Source organism: Pongo abelii, chromosome 14 (genome assembly GCF_028885655.2).
Source record: "Pongo abelii isolate AG06213 chromosome 14, NHGRI_mPonAbe1-v2.0_pri, whole genome shotgun sequence".
Lineage (NCBI taxonomy): Eukaryota > Metazoa > Chordata > Mammalia > Primates > Hominidae > Pongo > Pongo abelii.
In genome coordinates this window covers 44,056,734-44,076,969 of record NC_071999.2, presented here as the reverse complement: position 1 = coordinate 44,076,969, position 20,236 = coordinate 44,056,734, and the positions used below count along the sequence as shown (strand labels likewise).

Below are 20,236 nucleotides of genomic sequence, written 5' to 3'. Positions count from 1 at the left end.
GCTTATGCAGGTGTCAGACCTCTGTGTCCCTTTTCCATCTCCTTTTGATGAGAATGGTAAGTCTGCTTACCCTTGTATGTTCACATAAGGAAAAAATTAACCTATTTAAGGCTTGATCCCTGATTTAGCAACAGAGGGGTCCTTTGGGCCTGAACAACTGGCTACTTAGGTTCTAGGGGAAGAGTCTTTCCTGTCTGTTTGCTCCAGCCACTTGTGAGAGTCTTGCCCTTGACACAGCACTGCTCCTCTGTGCTCAGCTCTGTGCAGACTAGAAATCCTGCCCTATAGCTTTTCTATTCTCCACCATTGAAGGATCTTTGAATCCAAGTGCAGTTGTATTAGTTGTGTGTTTACTATGTGCATAGTACTAGGTGAGGCATTTGAATGACATCAAAATTCTATTCTCTGCTATTTTACAAATTTGATAAAAGTTAAGGCTTACAGAAGCAACTGAGAATAATAAACATATTAAGGTCGAAACTAAGGAATAAATAATAAGAACGGAGAAAAGAAGAGAGACATTTTCAAGAAAGATTTCAAAAGCTATTAAAAAATAGTCATGGTCTTGATAGTTCATGACATATCAAATGTCCCAAGAGGACTTTCATTTAAAATTTGCCTTTCATATTTTTCTAAATGGGAAAAGTAGTGTTCATTTTCTTTTTGTGATAATTATAAGCTCTTGTTTCTACATAAATATTCATAGGTCTGATATGTCCAAATGAGGCAGGTAATGATCTTTATGTGTATTTTTTTCAAATTCATTTAAGATTGACTTTAAATATGATTTCTAGCCGTTTCTTTAGAGTCAGCTGCTTTATTGATGATCTGAAACCTCTTTGTCTTCCTTTTCTCCAGTAGAGTCATCCATCATCAGCCCTATTAAGGGCCTGAGAAGCTGAAGACATTCTAGCCCATTTTTTTTGTCCACAGTAAACTTGTCTTCTGCCTTGTGGAGTTATGCTCTAGAGGATCCTCTGCATTACAGACTGAAAGGTCCATGTTAAACTGGGAGACAGGGCACAAAGTTGTCCTGAAAATAGTCATTAGCAGCCATAAGTTAAGGAGGATATAAAACATCGTCAGAGCTAAAAGTTGATAAGGTTGATGTTTATTGAGTTATTTCCTACAGAAAGGACAGGAACTTTTTCTAAGCCTGTGACTGACAGAGGTGTTTTATATTTTCAGCTTTGACTACCTGCCATTGCTAATAATAGCTTACTATTTGGTAAGTAGCTTACTATTTGGTAAGTAGCTTACTAGCTTGCCAGTAGTGATAGTTTACTAACTTGGTAAGATCATGTCACATAATGTATCAACTGATCATAGAAACTTTTTCCTAGTTCAGATCATTCTTACCTATCATCTTTTCCTATCTTTCATACATGCTCAACCTCTTCTTCATGCCAACCAACCTTACCATTCCTACCTCTTCCCTACCCAGTAAGTTTTCTGCTCAAAATTTTTAGCCATATCTGCATTGCTTTTCCTAACACTATACATTCCTTGCTAGTCATATGCACTTCTGTAATCCCCAATCCTTAGTAACTTCTGCTCTTCATGTTCTCTGGGCCACGAACCATGGTGAGAGAAAGCAAGGAAAATAAGAACTCTTGACACATTCAGTATTCTTGCTCTCTGATTTCAGTTGGCAATCACTTCACTCGTGTTGTATTTTCTAGTATGCTCTGTGTTAACAGCTGTTCAAATCCTCTTTACTTTCTCTTAAACCCAACTACTTTTCTCACTTAGTAGATGTATTATAGGTCAAAGTTATTTTGCAAGTGTTCTCTTACCTACCATTCCTCCACTGAAAAGTCTCTTTTTTGTTGTTTTCATTATCCATTCTCCAAACTTCTCTTTTAGTTTTGTTCCCATTCTTTAAATCATTTGATTAAAAATAAGTTTTTAGGTTTAATTTATATTCAGTAAAAAATGCTCATTCAAGTATACCATTCAGAGAGCTTTAACAGATGTATATACCCATGAAAAATCACCAAAATAAAAATAATTTTTCCACAGCATGAAAAAAGTTGACACATACCACTCACTCATGGTTAATTTCTAACACCCATGATAATTCCAACACTGATCTGCTGTATCACGACAGATTAGTTTTGCCTTTCTAGAATTTCATATGAATGAAATCATATGGCATGTACTCTTTTATTTCTGGCTTCTTGTAATTAGCATAATATGTTTCATGCTCATTCATGTTGGATATATCAGTGATTTTTATACATAAAGTTTTGTTTGAACACAACCACATCTATTCATTTACATATTGTCTATGGCTGCTTTCATGCTATAACAGCAGAGTTGAGTAGTTGTGATAGAAAACATATAATCTACAAAGCCTAAAATATTTACTATCTGCCCTTTAAAAAAAAGTTGACAACTTCTTATCACAGTGGTTTTGTTGCATAGAAGATTTTATATTTTTAAGGTATTCTTTTTAATTTCTATAGGATCTGTAGTGTAGGATCTAATGCCTATAGGATCTATAGTGTCTGAATTATGACAGGTGTTAGAGATTAACCATAAGTGGTATGTATCAACTTTTTTCATGTTATGGAAAAATTATCTTTATTTGGGTGGTAGTTTCATGGGTTTACACATCTGTCAAATCTCAGATAATGAGAAACCATTTCCATTCCCGATGTTTTGGTAATTTGTTTTTTTTCTTGATCAGTATAGCTACAGAATTATCCATTTCTTTGATCTTTTGTAATATCTAGCTTTTGGTTTCATTAATTTTGTATGTTTTCTAGTTAATTGATTTCCATTTGTTTATTATTTTATTCACTGATCTTTGATTTAATTTGCTCTCCTTTTTATTCTTAAAGTAGGATCATAGGCCATCGATTTTTTGTTTCAAGTGAAAGCAAGTTTATTAAGAAGGTAAAGGAAGAGAGAATGGCTGCTCCATAGGCAGAGCAATGGCTTGAGCTGCTTGGGTAATGATACTTATTGTTACTTCTTGATTATATACTAAACAAGGGGTAGATGAATGAGTTTTCTGAGAAAGGGGTGGGCAATTTTTGGAATTGAGGGTTCCTCCCCTTTTTAGACCATATATGGTAACTTCCTGATGTTGCCATGGCATCTGTAAACTGTCATGACACTAATGGGAGTGTCTTTTAGCATGTTAATGCATCATAATTAGCATATAATGAGCAGTGAGGACAACTAGAGGTCACTTTTGTTGCCATCTTGGTTTTGGTGGGTTTTGGCTGGCTTCTTTACCACATGCTGTTTTATCAGCAAGGTCTTTGTGACCTGTATCTTGTGCCGAACTCCTGTCTCATCCTGTGACTTAGAATGCCTAACCTCCTGGGAATAAAGCCCAGTAGCTCTCAGCCTAACCTCATTTTACCCAGCCCCTATTAAAAATGGAGTCACTCTGGTTCAAACATCTCCAACATACCCCCCCACCCCCACTCCCCTTTATAAAAGAACCCTTAATCCTAAGGGCTGTAGAGGGATGAAGATCCATCTCCAGTAACTTCTTCAGACTGAATAGGGGTGATAATATTCCTGCCTAACTATTAGGGTCTCTTGTATTTGGGGTAGAGAGGAAGCTTAGTCAGAAAGTGTCAGTATGTTGCGGGCCATTAATAACTCTTGAGTTCTGACAAAATGTGATATCTGGAAGATTAATGAGTGTTCAATTTAAGAAAACATTCAGTAAGTTTATCCTGCATTCCTACACAAAAAGTACAATAGCAATATTCCACAACATTAAAGAAAAATAAGCAAAATTATCATAAGTAAACTAAATAAAAAGGCTCTCCAGGACCTGGGCAACTGCTGGAACCAAGCTGCTATGGGGTTGCCGGCTGATTCTAATACATATCCAGAATTAGAATACTGATCCAGATTTTTACATTATCCATCCCTCTTGTTTTTTCTGAGCTGCAGCCAGAGATCACTGGTTGGTTCACAGGAACAAGTTTAAATTGCAGAAAAGAAGAAAACTTAAAAACAACTGAGACTAGAATCTAATAACAAGTATATCATAGTTCCTGAAATATAATTTTTCTCTTGCCAGTTTCCCATTTTTACTAAACAGAAATCATGGTAAGACTTATTTGCTTTATTATACTTGGCCTGATTATTCGTATAAAGTGAAGCAAGAATAATTATTTTTCACATAGGCTTTTTAAATTGGTTTTGGTGAAACTTTGCTCCATAAAAGGAATCTCAGATAAGACTTTTTTAAGGCCAAGCTCAGCCAACAGTTTTTACCCTCAAATACCTATGAGTTGGGTAAATTCCTCTCCCCTTGATGTCCCAAGATAACTTGGGGCCCCTGGGCCTGTTAGAAAGTGACATTCTTTACTTACCACAGGTCAGAAACCCTGCACAGGGACTGTGTAAATAAGGTATGAGGCTGGTTTTTCCAAGGGGCTTTTATTGGCTTTATAAGTCAAGTTTGATTCCTTAAAGGAAAGCATACCATTCCAGTCAAAGTCTTGGTAAAATAACCAGTTTCTCCAATTGTGTCCTGTTACAAAATAAAACAGATTCTTATTGCACTTATGCAAATAACTAAATTGCCATAAGTTAAGAATACTCACAACTAGTTTCCAAATTCTGGAGAAATCAGGTAGAGAGAAACAAATGTGCTCCAAATTTTGTTTACAGGAGTATATCTTACTCAATTGTGAAAAGCTACAAGTAGCTTAAAAAAAAGTTTTTCTTGATTCTGAAAAACAAAACAGGATCAGCAACATTTTAAGCAAAGTCAAAAAGGTTACTTCAGTCTTCCATTAGTTCAGTCCATGCAGTTAACTTCTGTCCTGCTTGATATTCACAAACATTTCAGCTGTCAATGAGTCCTGAAAGTTTTTCTTCTATTCTGATGTCACAATCTCAAAACTTATTAGAAACTTGCATTCAAGAGCACCTGTCTAAGTCCTATATCTGGTTATAAACCACCTTTTGAAGAGGATCAAAACAAGAAAACTGCCTGTGGATGACAAAAGTCTTAGGAGAGCCACTGTTAAAGCCACAGTTGAAAAGGAAATTTTGGTTACTTCTGTGGCATACAACAATTTTACATAACGATTATAACCATTAATTACATAACAATTATAACCATTAATAACATACCCTAAGTCATATTAGAAGTATTAGGAATTTTCCATAATTTTGGAACACATTCCAATAACATATTTATGCAAATATAGCCCAAAGAAAGCCAAACACTATTTCACATTTGACAATGCTTTCTGTATGGACTCTACACCAAATAAGCCAAATTTCACCTTTACATTAGTGTACTCTTAATGATAAACCCAATTCTTAATAAAACCTTATAGACAAATTTACTCAATTTTAATCCGTTTGACCATAAGGTAAGATTCTTATAAACTTGTAATTAAATATCCTCACCTCCCCAGCAAAGTGGATCATAAAACTTTTATTAATATAACTCTTTACAATTTTTGGGAAAGAGCAGATCAGTGCTCTAAGAAAAACCTGTTGTGCTTTTATTCCAATGTTCAATTTACATAAAAACTTAGTACCCCTTTAGCCAATATGTTCACACACAGAATTTCTTTCATGAGATTACTTTTTACAAGCCTTCCACAACTTGTTCAAACCTTCAGCTTTATCTTATCTAACTTATAACAATCCTTTAGCCCTTTAATCTAGGCAGAAAAAAATCCACATTCCCATGATTTCTTATCTTTTACCAAAAACACGTTTCACTTCCTTTACATACCTTGCATGTAAAACAGTTTTTATTCCCCAAAGATTACTAAATCATGTGAACTAAAAGGCATTACAGATTTTATTTTTCTGATAAAATATTTGATTCAAGCTCTTATTTTTTTAAACCAATTAATCAAAGCCCTTTCATATCAAACACAACATATATAAATATACAGACAGACAGAAGATCCAGTAGTTGTAAGATTTTTCATCTGCCAGTTTCCTAATTGGATTACTGGCTTCAGGGTGAAGCCCTTGGAGGAAGAGGGCCAGGAAGGCATGCAGTTTCAACAGCTTGATAAGCAGGCACAGGTGGAAGGCAAAGTAGATCCTCCAAAATTAAGGGTCCCATTTTATACTAGATCCTGCCCCCAACTGCAAAAAAAAAAAGGGGGGGAGGGAATCAGCCCATTTCCCATGGGAGTCTTATCTCTCAGTGGGAGATAAGAAGGTATTTCCATACCTTCAATGTGGCCAAGAGCATGCTTCTCTAATCCAAACATGCAAACAGCTAAGTATTCACCCATAACTGCCATCAGCCATTCCTAAAAGTATATTTCCTACCTAGTTATTATACACCAAAAGTCCTTCATAATGCGAAGTAATTTCTGATACCACCAAAAGTAAAAAACGTCAGATAATGCAATGCAAAACAGAACAAAGTCTTAGATTTTGAGCGGCATCTATCCATTTTCAATTCCTGGGGTTCAAAGAGGAAAACAGAGGTTTTGCCCAAAACCAGGTCCCTGGAACCTCCTGTTTTTCCCAAGAAGTCCCAGGCTATTAGAGCTTGAATTAAGCTGACTGTTAACTATAGTGCTCTTAAAAAAAAATCCTTGAAAATGTCTTATTACCTGACTTCGGCCATGCCAAACCACCAATATTTCTGGCTTTTGAACTTTACCAAAGGTAAACTTCCAGGTGCTCAAGGAAAGGAAAATTTCCCGGAGAATCTGGAAAGGAATTTCTCTGGCTACCAGAAAGGACTCATTCTCTAAGCCAGGACTTGAACTCTGCACCTGGACCACCATTGTGAAAAGACAAAGCCTTAGCTACTGAGCCACAGCACTGCACAGTATCCATTATCCTTCCCGGAAGGAACCTAGATCAGCCAATTTTGAGCTTGCAAAGGCTTTTAACTGTTCAAGATTATTTTTAGGGCTATTACATGAATCCCCAAACTCCTGTCTGCTGGATAGTGGAAACCAGGGGAAAATATGACTGCATGATTACAAGGTCAAGGTCCCAAAGACATAAAACAAGACGAAAGGGAAACTTCATCCAGTTTTTTTTTTTTCTTTTCAGGGACTTGCATCAAAGTTTATAATTGACCAGTTCGCTGGGCCATCTTGAACCGTGGGCTTACAGGTGTCCTAGGGCTGCATTCCATCCTAAAGTACCCCTCTTTATGAAAGAATAATACAGAAAGACCCACAAAGCACACCAGATTTGCTACAGTTTAAGACTAGCCTCACAAATTCTTTTCTCATTAATCAAAACTTTACCCGAGATAAACAGTGATTTTTACCGTTCATTCAACCTGTTTGCAGAGAGAGAGAGAGACCAGAAGTCTGACTGATAAAAATTCTTACCCTTTTGCCAGCATGCTAGGCTTCTGGGTTCCCTTTTCCTAAGTGGCCCTAGTAACCCAGCTCACTGCACCATAGCACTGGGGGCCAAGCTGCAACACAAAGGAAAATTATCTTTTTCCATTCTGGCCAGAGCAAAATACGTGTGACAAAACATAGACATTAACCACTCTGCTTAGCACCCAATATCACACTGGCAAGGCTCAAACTTGCCCCTGGTTGGGCTGGGTCATCATCAATCCAACCTCCGACAAGGAGTTTCAACATGTGGTCTCTGGGCAAGATGGTCACCCTGAGTAATAGAAAATATAAGAAAGGGGGCCAGGCGTGGTGGCTCACGCCTGTAATCCCAGCACTTTGGGAGGCCGAGGTGGGCAGATTACAAGGTCAGGAGCTCGAGACCAGCCTGACCAACATGGTGAAATCCCATCTCTGCTAAAAACACAAAAATTAGCCAGGCATGGTGGTGCGCGCCTGTAATCCCAGCTACTCAGGAGGCTGAGGCAGGAGAATCGCTTGAACCCAGGAGGCAGAGGTTGTGGTGAGCCAAGATCGCGCCACTGCACTCCAGCCTGGGCAACAGCGAGCTCCATCTCAAAAAAAAAAAAAAAAAAAGGAAGAAAGAAAAAAGAAAGGGAAAGGAGAGAAAGAGAGAAAAGCATTGCCTGTGGTAGGCTGGCGACAGCGAAGAGCTCAGGGAGGCCAGAGAAAGACCCACCCATCCCAGCAACACTGAATCAAAAGTTCAGGTGGCTGCTTGTCAGTCAAGAAGGGATCTTTTTTAGCAGTCCCTTTAGCTCTTAAGTGTCCCTGTTTGGGGAGGAAGAAGCTCCCCATGTCCCATGATCCTGTACATGCCTAATTATGTCACCCATAGCCATCAGCAAAGAGTGCAAGGCAGATTAATCCAAAGAGAATGGCAGTTAACACCCCATAGTACCAAATCCGTTCTTAGCCAAGAGGAACTTTACTGGGAGGGGCCTCAAACCCCCTAAATCTTAGAAGGGACTCTAACCCTGCTAAGTTAGGCCTCAAATCCAACTTCAGTCACGCATCCTTGCCTTTTATTAAGAGAGGCCTTTAACCCACTCCATCTTAGGAGAGATTCTAACTCTCCTAAGTTGGGCCTCTAACTCTATCCCGTTTTTCACCTGGGTACACCACTACTTACCCAAATTTAGCCAATTGGTGCTCCAGTCCATTTCCTTTGGGTCAGAAGTCTCCTCAGTATCATCCCTTTGGGGTTTGCCAGGAAGATGTTACCGGAAAGGGGTCCTGATCCAGATCCCAAGAGAGGGTTCTCAGTTCTTGTGCAAGAAAGAATTTGAGGCGAGTCCATAGATTAAAGTAAAAACAAGCTTTTTTTTTTTCTTTTTTCCTTTTTTTTTTTTTTTGAGACTGAGTCTCACTTTGTTGCCAGGCTGGAGTGCAGTGGTGTGATCTCGGCTCGCTGCAACCTCTGCCTCCTGGGTTCAAGCGATTCTCCTGCCTCAGCCTCTTGAGTAGCTGGGACTACAGGCGCATGCAACCACGCCCAGCTAATTTTTGTATTTTTAGTAGAGATAGGGTTTCACCATGTTGGCCAGAATGGTCTCGATCTCTTGACCTCATGATCCATCCGCCTCAGCCTCCCAAAGTGAACAAGCTTAATAAGAAGATAAAGGAATGGCTACTCCATAGGCAGAGCAGCCGACCATTGATTTTAATTTTTCTTCTTTTCTTGCACAAATATTTATAGCTGTATCTTTCTAAGCACTGCTTTAATTGCGATTCACATATTTTGAAGTGCTGTATTTTCATTTACTTCACGATATTTTCTTATTCCTGTTGTGACTTTTTTTCTGTGACACATGAGTTATTTACAAATGTAATATTTACTTTCCAAATATTTGGTAATTTTTCAGATGTTATTTTGTTATTGACTTCTAATCTAATTCTAATTAGATTACAAGCATATTCTGTATGCTTTCAAATATTTTAAATTTATTGAGACTTGTATTATGTCTCAGCATGTGCTCTATCTTAATGACTATTCCATATGCATTTGAAAAGAATATGTATCCTGCAGTTTTTTTGGACACAATGTTCTATAGATATCATTTTGGTCAAGCTTGATAATATTGTTCAGATCACTTACATATTTATTAAGTTTTCTTTTTGTCTAGTTGTTTTATAGATTGCTGAGAGATGGGTGTTTAAATTTCCAACTATGAGTATGGATTTGATTTTTCTTTTATTTGTCATTTTTCCCTTTAATGTATTTCTGAAGCATTATTAGTTATATACACATTTTGATTCTTAGGTCCTCCTAACACTTGATCCTTTTATCATTATAAGCTTTCTCTCTTTATCTCTGATAATACTTCTTGTTCTGTAGTCTACTTTGATAATACAATTACTTCAGCTTTTTTCTAACTACTTTTGTAATAGCATATATCTTTACATCATTTTATGTTGAACTATCTTTTCTTTATATATAAAGTTCATCTTTTGTATACTGAATATAATTAATTTGCTCTTTCACTTTTATCCAGTCTGACAGTCACTAATTTTTAATTAGGGTGTTTAAACCACTTACATTTAATGTCATATTTAATATGACTGGGTTTAAGTCTAACATAACGCTGTTTTCTATTTGCCCTATCTGTTCTTGTTCCTTTTTCCCCTCTTTTCCAGTCTTCTTTTGGAATTGACGATTTGTGCAGCATTTTACCTTCTTCTACTGATTTATTACAAATACATTTTATTTCATTTTCAAATGGCTGCACTAGAATTTAAAATATTACTCTGTAAGTTGTCAGGATCTACTTTCAAATAGTATACCTCTTCTCATATCCTTAAAACATGTTTTCATTTCACCATATCATCTTTTGTGATATTTTTGTGATACTTTTTACATCTACATATTATATAAATACATCAATACATTGTTTAAGTATTGCTTTAAACAGTACTTAAAACTTTAGAAGAAGTTTTTTATTTTTATTCATTTTATTTTTTATTTTAGATTCAGGGGAAATATGTACAGATTTGTTACCTGGACAAATTGCATGATGCCGAGGTTTGGGCATCCCATCACCCAAGTAGTGAACATAGTTCTTGATAGTTACTTCTTCAACACTTGTCCCCGTCACTTCCTCCAACTTTTGGAATCCCCAGTGTTTATTGTTCCCATCTTTGTGAACCCAATGTTTGGTTCCCACTCATAAGTGAGAACATGTGGCATTTGTTTTTCTGTTTCTGTGTTAATTCACTTAGGGTGATGGCCTCCAGCTATATCCATGTGGCTGCAAAGGACATGACTTCATGAGGTTTTATGGCTGCATAGTATTCCATGGTATATATATATATATATATATATATATATATATATATACCACATTTTCTTTATCTAATCCACAATTGATGAGCACCTGAGTTGATTCCAGGTCTTTGCTATTGTAAACAGTGCTGTGATAAACGTTCAAATGCGGGTTTCTTTTTGGTAGAACACTTTCTTTTCCTTTGGGCATATACCCAGTAATGAGATTGCTAGGTAAGAGAAATGGTAATTCTATTTCTAGTTCTTTGAGAAATATCTAAAGTGCTTTCCATAGGAGATGAACAAATTTTCATTCCCATCAACAATGTATAAGCATTCTCTTTTCTCTGCAATGCTGCCAACATCTGTTATTTCTTTGACTTTTTAATAATAGCCTTCTGACTGGTCTGAGATGGTATTCCATTGTGGTTCTGATTTCCATTTCTCTGATGATTGGTGATGCTGAGCTTTTTTTCATATGTTTTTTGGCCACTTGTATGCCTTCTTTTGAGAAGTGTCTGTTCATATCTTTTGCCCACTTTTTAATGGGGTTATTTTGTTTTTACTTGTTTAGTTGTTTAACTTCCTTACAGATTCTGGGTATTAGTCTTTTGTCAGGTACATCATTTGTGAATATTTTCTCCTATTCTGTAGATTGTTTATTCAATTGATAGTTTATTTGCTGTGCAGTAGCTCTTTAGCTTAATTAAGTCCCACTTGTCAATTTTTGTTTTGCAATTGCTTTCAAGGACTTAGTCACACATTATTTGCCTAAGCCAGAAGAGTATTTCTTAGGTTTTCTTCTAGGATTTTTATAGTTTGAGGTCTTACATTAAAGTCTTCATTCCATCTTGAGGTAATTTTTGTAAATGGTGAGAAGTAGGAGTCCAGTTTCATTCTTCTGCAAGTGGTTAGCCAGTTTTCCCAGCACCATTTAATAAATAGGGTGTCCTTTCTCCATTGTTTACTTTTGTCAACTTTGTTCAAAAATCAGCTGATTATAAATGTGTGGCTTTATCTCAGGGGTCCCCTTCTGTTCCATTGGTCTATGTGTCTATATTTGTACCAGTACCATGCTGTTTTGGTTAAGGCAGCCTTGTAGTATTGTTTGAAGTTGGGTAATGTGATGCCTCTGGTTTTATTTTTTTGGCTTAAAATTGCTTTGGCTATTCAGGCTCTTTTTCAGTTCCATATAAATTTTAGAATAGTTTTCTAATTCTGTGAAGGATTGTCTTGGTAATTTGATAGAAATAGCTTTGAATCTGGAGATTCCATTGTATAGTATGGACATTTTAACAATATTGATGTTTTCGACCCATGAGCATGGGATGCTTTCCCATTTGTTTGTGTCATCTATGATGTCTTTCAGCAGTGTTTACAGTTCTCCTCATAGAGAGCTTTCACCTCTGTGGTTAGATGTATTCTTAAGCATTTTATTTTTGTGTGTGTGGCTATTGTAAATGGGATTGCGTTCTTGATTTGACTCTCAGCTTGAATGTTATTATATGTAGAAATTCCAGTAGTTTTAGTACATTGATTTTGTATCCTGAGGTTCTACTAAAGTCATCTATCAGGAAGAGGAGTATTTGGTGGAATCTTTAGGGTTTTCTAGGTATAGAATCATATCATCAATGAAGAGAGATAATTTGACTTTCTCTTGGATGCCTTTTATTTTTCTCTCTTGCCTGATTCCTCTGGCTGGGACCTCCAGTACTATGTTGAATAAGAGTGGTGAGAGTGGACATTCTTGTCTTATATCAGTTCTTAGGGGGAATGCTTCTAGCTTTTGCCCCTTCAGTATGATGTTGGCCATGAGTTTGTCACAGATGACTCTTATTGAGGTATCTTCCTTCAATGCTTAGCTTGTTGATAGCTTTTATTGTGAAGGCATGTTGGATTTTATCAAAAGCTTTTTCTGTGTCTATGGAGATGATCATACGGTTTTTATTTTTAACTCTACTTGATGAATCACATTTACTGATTTGCCTATGTTGAACCACCCTTGCATTCTGTGAAAAAAGCCTACTTGATCATGGTAAATTAACTTTTTGATGTGCTGCTGGATTTAGTTTGCTGGTATTTTGTTGAGAATTTTTGTGTCTATGTTCATTGGGGATATTGGCTTGTAGTTTTCCTGTGCCTTTGCAGATTTTTGGTGTAAAGATGACGCTGGTTTCATAGAATGAGTTAGAGAAGAGTCTCTCCTCCTCAATTTTTTTGAAATAGGTTCAGTAGGACTGGTACCAGCGCATCTTTGTACATCTGGAAGAATTTACCTGTGAATCCATCTGGTCCAGGGCTTTTTTTGGTTGGTAGTTTTTTTTTTTTTATGATTGTTGATTCAATTTTCGAACTTGATATTTGTCTGCTCAGGGTTTCAATTTCTTCCTAGCTCAATCTTGAGGGGTTGTGTGTTTCCAGAATGTGTCAATTTCCTCTAGATTTTCTAGTCTGTGTGCCTAGAGATGTTCTTAGTAGTCTCTGAGGATCTTTTATTTCCGTGAAATTGGCTGTAATGTCATCTTGGTCATTTCTGATTGTGCTTATTTGGATCTTCTCTCTTTTTCCTTGTTAATCTATTTATCAGTCTATTGATTTTGTTTATCTTTTCAAAGAACCAACTTTTTATTTCATTTTTCCTTTGTATGGATTTTGGATCTGAATTTCATTTAGTTCTGCTCTGAGTTATCTTGTTACTTTCTCTAGCTTTGGGTTTAATTTGTTGTTTTTCTGGTTTGTTTAGGTACAAGGTTGTGTTGTTAATTTGGAATCTTTCTATATTCTTGATGCTATAGTGATGCATTTAGTGCTATAAGCTTTCCTGTTAAGACTGCTGTTGCCACATCTTAGAGGTTTTGGTATGTTGTGCCTCTATTTTAATTTGCTTTAAATAATTTTTTGACTTTTGCCTTTATTTTGTTGTGTACCTAAAAGTGATACAGGAGCAAGTTGTTCAGTTTCCACATGTTTATGTGGTTTTGAAAGTTCCCCTTGGTATTGATTTTTATTTTTATTCCACTGTGGTCCAAGAATATGCATAGTATAATTTCATTTTTTAAAATTTGCTGAGACTTCCTTTATGACAGAGCATGTGTTTGGTCAGTTTTGGAGTACGTTCCCTGTGTAGATGAGAAGAATGTGTTGGGAGAATGTTCTGTAGATATCTATTACGTCCCATGGGTCAAGTGTCAAATTTAAGTTACAAATTTCTGTTAGTTTTCTGCCTCTATTATCTGTCTAATGCTGTCAGTGGGGTATTGAAGTTCCCCACTATTATTGTGGGGTTGATAGTCTTTTCTTAAGTCTTGAAGTAAATGGTTTATAAATATGGGCGCTCCAATGTTGAGTGTGTATATATTAGGATAGTTAAGTCTTCCTCTTGAATTGAACTCTTTATCATTATGTAATGCCCTTTGTCTTTTTTTTTTTTTTTTAACCATTCTTGGTTTAAAGTCTATTGTATCTGATACAAAATAGCGACACTTGCTCTTTCTGGTGTTCCATTTGCATTTGCATGATAGCTCTTTCTCCATCCCTTCACTTTGAGCTAATGGGCGTCATTACATATGAGATGGGTCTCTTGAAGACAGCAGGAGGATGTCTTCTCTATGTCTTTTAAGAGGAATACTTTGGTTATTTACATTCAAGGTTAATATTGACATGTGAAGTTTTATTCTTGTCATAGCATTAGCTAGTTTCTTTGTAGTCTCCATTGCATAGTTGCCTTATGCACTCTTTGGGCTATGTGCTTGTGTGTGCTTTTGTAGTAGCAAGTATTGTTCTTTCATTTCCACATTTAGAACTCCCTTAAGTATCTGTTGTAGGTCTGGTCTGGTGGTGACAAATTCCTATAGCAATTGTCTATCTGGGAAAGACTGTTTCTTTTTCATTCGTGAAGCTTAAATTGGCAGGATATGAAATTCTTTGCTGGCATTTCTTTTCTTTAAGAATGCTAAAAATGGGCCCTCAATCTTTGGCTTTCAAGGTTTCTGCTGAGAAGTATGTTGTTGGTCTGATGGGGTTCCTTTTTGTAAGTGACCTGATCCTTTTCTCTAGCTGCCTTTAAGGCTTTTTCTTTTGCATTGACCTGGGATGTTGACTGATGACTGTGTTCCTGGGGATTGTCATCTTGTACAGTATCTCATAGGAATTCTTTGGATTTTTTTTTTTAATTTGCATGTTACCCTCTTTAGCAACATTGGGGAAATTTTCCTGAATTACATCCTCTAATATGTTTTCTAAGTTGCTTACTTTCTCTTCTCCTCTCTCAGGAATGCCAATAAGTTGTAGACTTTGTGGCTTTATATAATCCCATATTTCTTGAAGGCTTGATTTTCTAAATTCTCTTTTTCATATTTTTGTTTGAGTGGGTTGATTTGAAGGACTGGTCTTCAAGCTCTGAAATTCTTTATTCTGCTTGGTCTAGTCTGTTGTTAAGGTTTCCTATTGTATTTTGAAATTCCTATAGGGAATTTTTCAATTCCAGAAGTTCTGTTTGGTTATTTCTTAATATAGCCACTTTGTCTTTCAAATCTTGGATCATTTTTCTGGCTTCTTTCTGTTCAATTTCAACTTTCTCTTGGGTCTCACTGAATTTCTTTTTCATCCATATTGTGAATTCTATATCTATCATCTCACACATTTCATTCAGATTAGGATACATTGCTTGGGAGCTAGTGGAATCCTGTGGAGGCGACAAAACACTGTAGCTTTTTGTATTGCCAGAGTTGTTGCACTGCTTCTTTCTCATCTGAGAGAGATTTTTTTTTTAATTTGCTATTGTTTGGATGGGGCTTCTTGATTTTTTAATTCTTCTTTCCCTTGGGGTTATGGCTGTTATGTATATTGTGTCTAATCAATTGGCTTCACTTCTGGGTGCTTTTAGGTTGCCAAGGACCTGTAAAGGTTCCTTGGTAGCAGATATGTTTATGCAATGACTCTTTCAGATATTGCTTTTTATAATGATGTAAGTTTATTTGGCAGTGTATTTTATGCTGCATTCCAATAGATGGTGCTTAAGAATAAGAACCAGCAGGTAGGGGAAGGGGTGGAGCCAACAGAAAATTGTGAAAAGTGCCCTCTTCTGGCATGTATTCACCTTCAGAGGGAGATGAGCCACTGGAGAAGCCTGCAAAGCAGAATTTTTCAGTCCATGTTCCCCAGGCCCAAATGGGGAACGTCCCTGCTGAGCCTGCAACTGCACATTGAGAAGGGGGGTGGGAGGCAAGAGATGACCCCCTCTCCATGTTCATTCCTGGACTTTGGTGGTGTTGTCTTCAGTGGTTGGCACTGCATTCATGTTTCTTTTGACCCATAGGGGGACTTTGGTGGGCTGCATTCTGCCCTCCCTTACAGGCAGTCTGTACCAAGGGTTAGATTTCCAGGGGAATGGGGTCTGCCTCTCTCCTGCTCTTCAGAGGTAGTGGAGCACTGTCCCCCAGCTGACCAAGGGAACAAGCTGGGACACCCAGTGATGACACACGGAGACCAGTTCCAGGTCACAAAACTGTTCCTGGCTGCATGTCTTACTGCCCAGGAGAAACCTCAGCTTCAGTAACTCTCCTCCTGTTCTAGTTCTGTGATGGGAGAGAGCCTAATTCCAGTGCCTACTGTTGGGGCACTGTCCACACTCATTACTCAGTTTTGGCTGTTGGGTCCCTTCCCCTGTCCAGAGCCAGCACTCCAATCTCTGCTCCGAGACTAAAATGCCCGCTGTAACCACCATGGCCAGGTCACCAAGCAATGTCTCTAACGATGATGCCAGCTGTGGGCTTGCAACTGCAGAGGTTGGGCCCCTTTCAGACAAGCAGCATGGGCAAGAATCTGTGAGGAGTGTGGTCCACTTGAGTCTCAGTCTCACTACAGCCTGTAGCAGAGTGCTGGGTATTATCCTACGCAGGCGTAGGAGAACCTGGCTTCCCTTCCTTTCCTTGGCTGGGTGGCAGCTGAAGCCACATCAGCCAAAATTCAAGCCAAAGGTGGGGTAGGGCTCAGCATTACAATCTCAAAATGATACTTTGGGCCTGCAACCAGGTAGGATGAGGCACTGTCTGGACAAGAAGCATGGACAAGAAGCTGTGGGGAATGCAGCCCAGTTGTGTCTCAGTCTCTCAGTAGCTCATTGCAGAATAGTGAGTATTGTCCAAGATATGCATAGGATGTCCAGGCCTCTCTGTCCCTCTTTGGCTGGGTGGCAGCTGCAACTGCATCAGCACAAACTTGGGCCAAGGGTGGGATGAAGTCCGGCATTAGCCTCTCAAAATAGCACCTTAACCTGGGGCCAGAGTTGTGGCACCATCCAGGCAAGAAGCATGGGCAAAAATCTATGTGGGGTGCAGTTCACTCATGTCTCAGTCTCAGCAGCAGCCCCTTGTAGGGTAACAAGTATCCTCCTAGGGTTGCACAGGCATGCCTGTTCTCCCCTTTTCCTTACTGGAGCAATGCAGCAGCTGAAGCTCTGTCTGCAGATTCCCAGTATCTATGTTCTGAAAATAGTGCCCAGCTGAGGATGCTCCAGGCGCGGATGCCTGTGGGATTCTGTATGGATTCTCTTTATGCAGCAACATCTCTGCAATATTTAGGCAGCTCTGTATGTCAGGCATGAGGCTCTAGTGGGTTGAGGGTTTCTCCTGTAGCAAAGATCATGCAAGCTCATTTCAGAGCTCTGGGGATTTCTCTCTTACTGTCTCCCTGTGTCGAGGAGCCTTTCTTGGTGTTGGCAGTTCCCAGCCGGGGAAGCTGCCTCAAACCCCCTCCTTACTTACTTCTAGCACTTCCTGTCTCTACTCTGGTGAGTCCAAGTGTTGTCTCCTAGATAATCTGCTCAAAATATATATACTTATTATTCTGGTTCTTCACCATGGAGAAGGAACACACTACCTGTGTCTACTCAGCCATCTTGATCCCTCTAACTGAAAAAAACTTTTAATGAAAAAACGTATTTTCCATTTAGCCACAAAATTTACCATTTTGGGTCCTTTTTCTTTTTGTAGAGACAAGTTTTCAAATGATATTATTTTCTTTCAGCCTAAAGATCTTTCTTTAATATTGCTTATAGTATAGGTTTGATGGGAATGAATATTCTCAGCTTTTGTTTGTTTGAAATGTCTTTATTTTCCTTCACTTAAAAAAATGTTTGCTGGATGTAAATTTCTAGGTTGACCAATTTATTTTTCTTTCAGCAAATTTCAGACACTATTATACTGTCTTATGATTTGCAGAGAAGATTCCATTCCTTGCCTCTTCCAGCTATTGGTGGCTGCTGGAATTCCATAGCTTTTCATGGTATGGTCAGGATGACTTCCCTGCTGTCCTAGTTTAGGAAGTGAATATCTTGTAAAGCCATTATTTAGATTACCACAACTACCTATTTCTTTTCTTCAAGTAAAATATTTCCTGTCTTTTCAGCTTCACAGAATGTCAGCTGAACACTCAAAACTCAGAAGTTAGAAAACAGCTTCATCCCTAAGGTGATTTATGAGGACAAACAGTAGGAAAGAAAGTTGGAGATAGCTGTGTAAAACGTAATGTAGGATACAGAATATATTTGAAGTTGCTTTGAAAATTCAGTGTTTCAATATGAGAAAGGATTCTTGAATACATTTAGATGAGGAGAAAGTGAGAGGTAGCATGAAAATTATACATTCACAAAGAAAAACGCAACACACAAAAAAAGAAGGCAATGCTGAATGTCAACATATGCATCTGGATATCACGGTGAAACCTAGGATACTGCAAAAAGAAACAAATCTAGAAATGGGAAAGAAGAGGGTAAAATAGTGATGGGTGAAGAAAGGCAATAAGAAAGGAAAAAAGAAGAAAGGAACTAGGTTTCAAGAAAGCAGGCTAGGACTACTGCAGGCTGGTGGGTGGATCCTACACACAAGTCTGAAATAGAATCTAAGTTGATAAATTACTAGAGATCAGTTGACCTGAGAAGTTTAAATTGAATTGATTAAATGATATAGTGAACTATTAAAAGATATGAAACTCAACAAAGAAACTAAGTCATGATACAAGGTAATGAGATTCATTCACTTAGTCACTCTTGACAAGTATTTACTGACCACCTACTATGTGCCAGGCACTGTAGTACTGAACAAAGCAAACTCATCTTGCCCTCATAAAGTTTATATTCCATTGAGGGAAATAGGTGATACACAAATAAAAAATAAATGAGCAGTGTTAGAAAATTATGAGATAAAACTAAAGCAGAATAAGAGAAGAGAGAATGACAGGAGTCAAAATTTATTTATCAATAGAGCAAATGTTCAAGGTGCACCTCTTTGAAGAGGTTGTATTTGAGCAGAACCCGAAAGAATACAGCCGTCCTCAGTATCTGCAGGGGACTGGTTTTAGGAACTCCCTTAGGCACCAAAATCCATGTCAAGTCTCTGATATAAAACGGCATAGTATTTGCAGGTAACCTATGCACATCTCTGATGCTCAAGTCTCTGACATAAAATGGCATAGTATTTGCATATAACCTATGCACATCCTCCTGTATAGTTTAATCTTACCTAGATTACTTATACCTAATACAATGCAAATGCTACGTAAATGGTTGCTATATTGTGTTTTTTTATTTGCATCCATTTTTATTGTATTATTTTTTTCCCCCAAATATTTTCAATTTGCAGATACAGAACCCATGAATTTGGAGGGCCACCTGTATGTGGACTGAGTCACAAAGATTTGGAGCAAAGGTGTTCCAGGTAGATAGAAGAGTAGCTAGGTAAATAAATGGTGGTCCTATTTTGAGATGAGGAAAAGAGATCAAATATCTATTTTTCACATGTTATGTTTGACATAATGATTACATGTGCAAGTGGAAATGTCAAGGAGGTAATTGTCTATCCAAGTCCATAACCCTGAAGAGCACTTTGAACCACAAATGTTAGTTTGGAAGTCATTTACATTTGGATGGTAATCTATTTCATCAGACTGATGTGGTGGGATGAGTACAGATAGAGGGCAGGAACAAGCACTGAGTCCTGAGGCACTCCACTATTTAAAAGTCAGGATGAAAGAAGCAACCAAAAACAAAGACACTGGGAAAGATTCTGTGAGGTAAGAAGAAGTCCAAAGAATGTGAAACCCTGGAAGCCATGTGAAAAATGTGTTTCAGGGACATGTAATTTGGAAAACCAGTGTCCTAACTTTATAGTCAATTTTGTAATTTTTACCAGTGAAACTCTCTCATATTCAAAATAATTCTATTCTGAATTATGATGGAGTGCTAGGATGTAGTGGCTTTCAGAAAGGCATGGGAAACGAAAAAGGAGAAGTTGAGGGAAGTAGCCAGTATTAGTCCATTCTTACACTGTTATAAAGACATACACAAGACTGGACAATCTATAAAGGAAAGAGGTTTAATTGACTCACAGTTCCACAAGGCTGGGGAGGCCTCAGGAACCTTAATATCATGGCATAAGGTGAGAGAGAAGCAAAGACACATCTTACATGGCAGCAGGTGAGAGACAGTGAGCGAGCGAGCGAAGGGGGAAGAGCCCCTTATAAAACCATCAGGTCTCATGAGAACTCACTCACAATCACAAGAACAGCAAGGGAAAACCACCCCTAAGATCCAATCACCCCACCATGTCTCTCTCGACACATGGGGATT

General features: G+C 37.9%; 1 long non-coding RNA gene across 1 annotated transcript; it reads right to left on the bottom strand.

Moving 5' to 3' along the window:
• Nucleotides 1-797: 797 nt before the first annotated feature.
• On the bottom strand, nt 798-4,858 carry LOC129049676 (uncharacterized). The gene is made up of 2 exons (XR_008512925.1): nt 4,581-4,858; nt 798-1,033 (listed from the first exon to the last, which is right to left on the bottom strand). It is a non-coding gene; the product is annotated as an uncharacterized LOC129049676 (long non-coding RNA).
• Nucleotides 4,859-20,236: the final 15,378 nt, after the last annotated feature.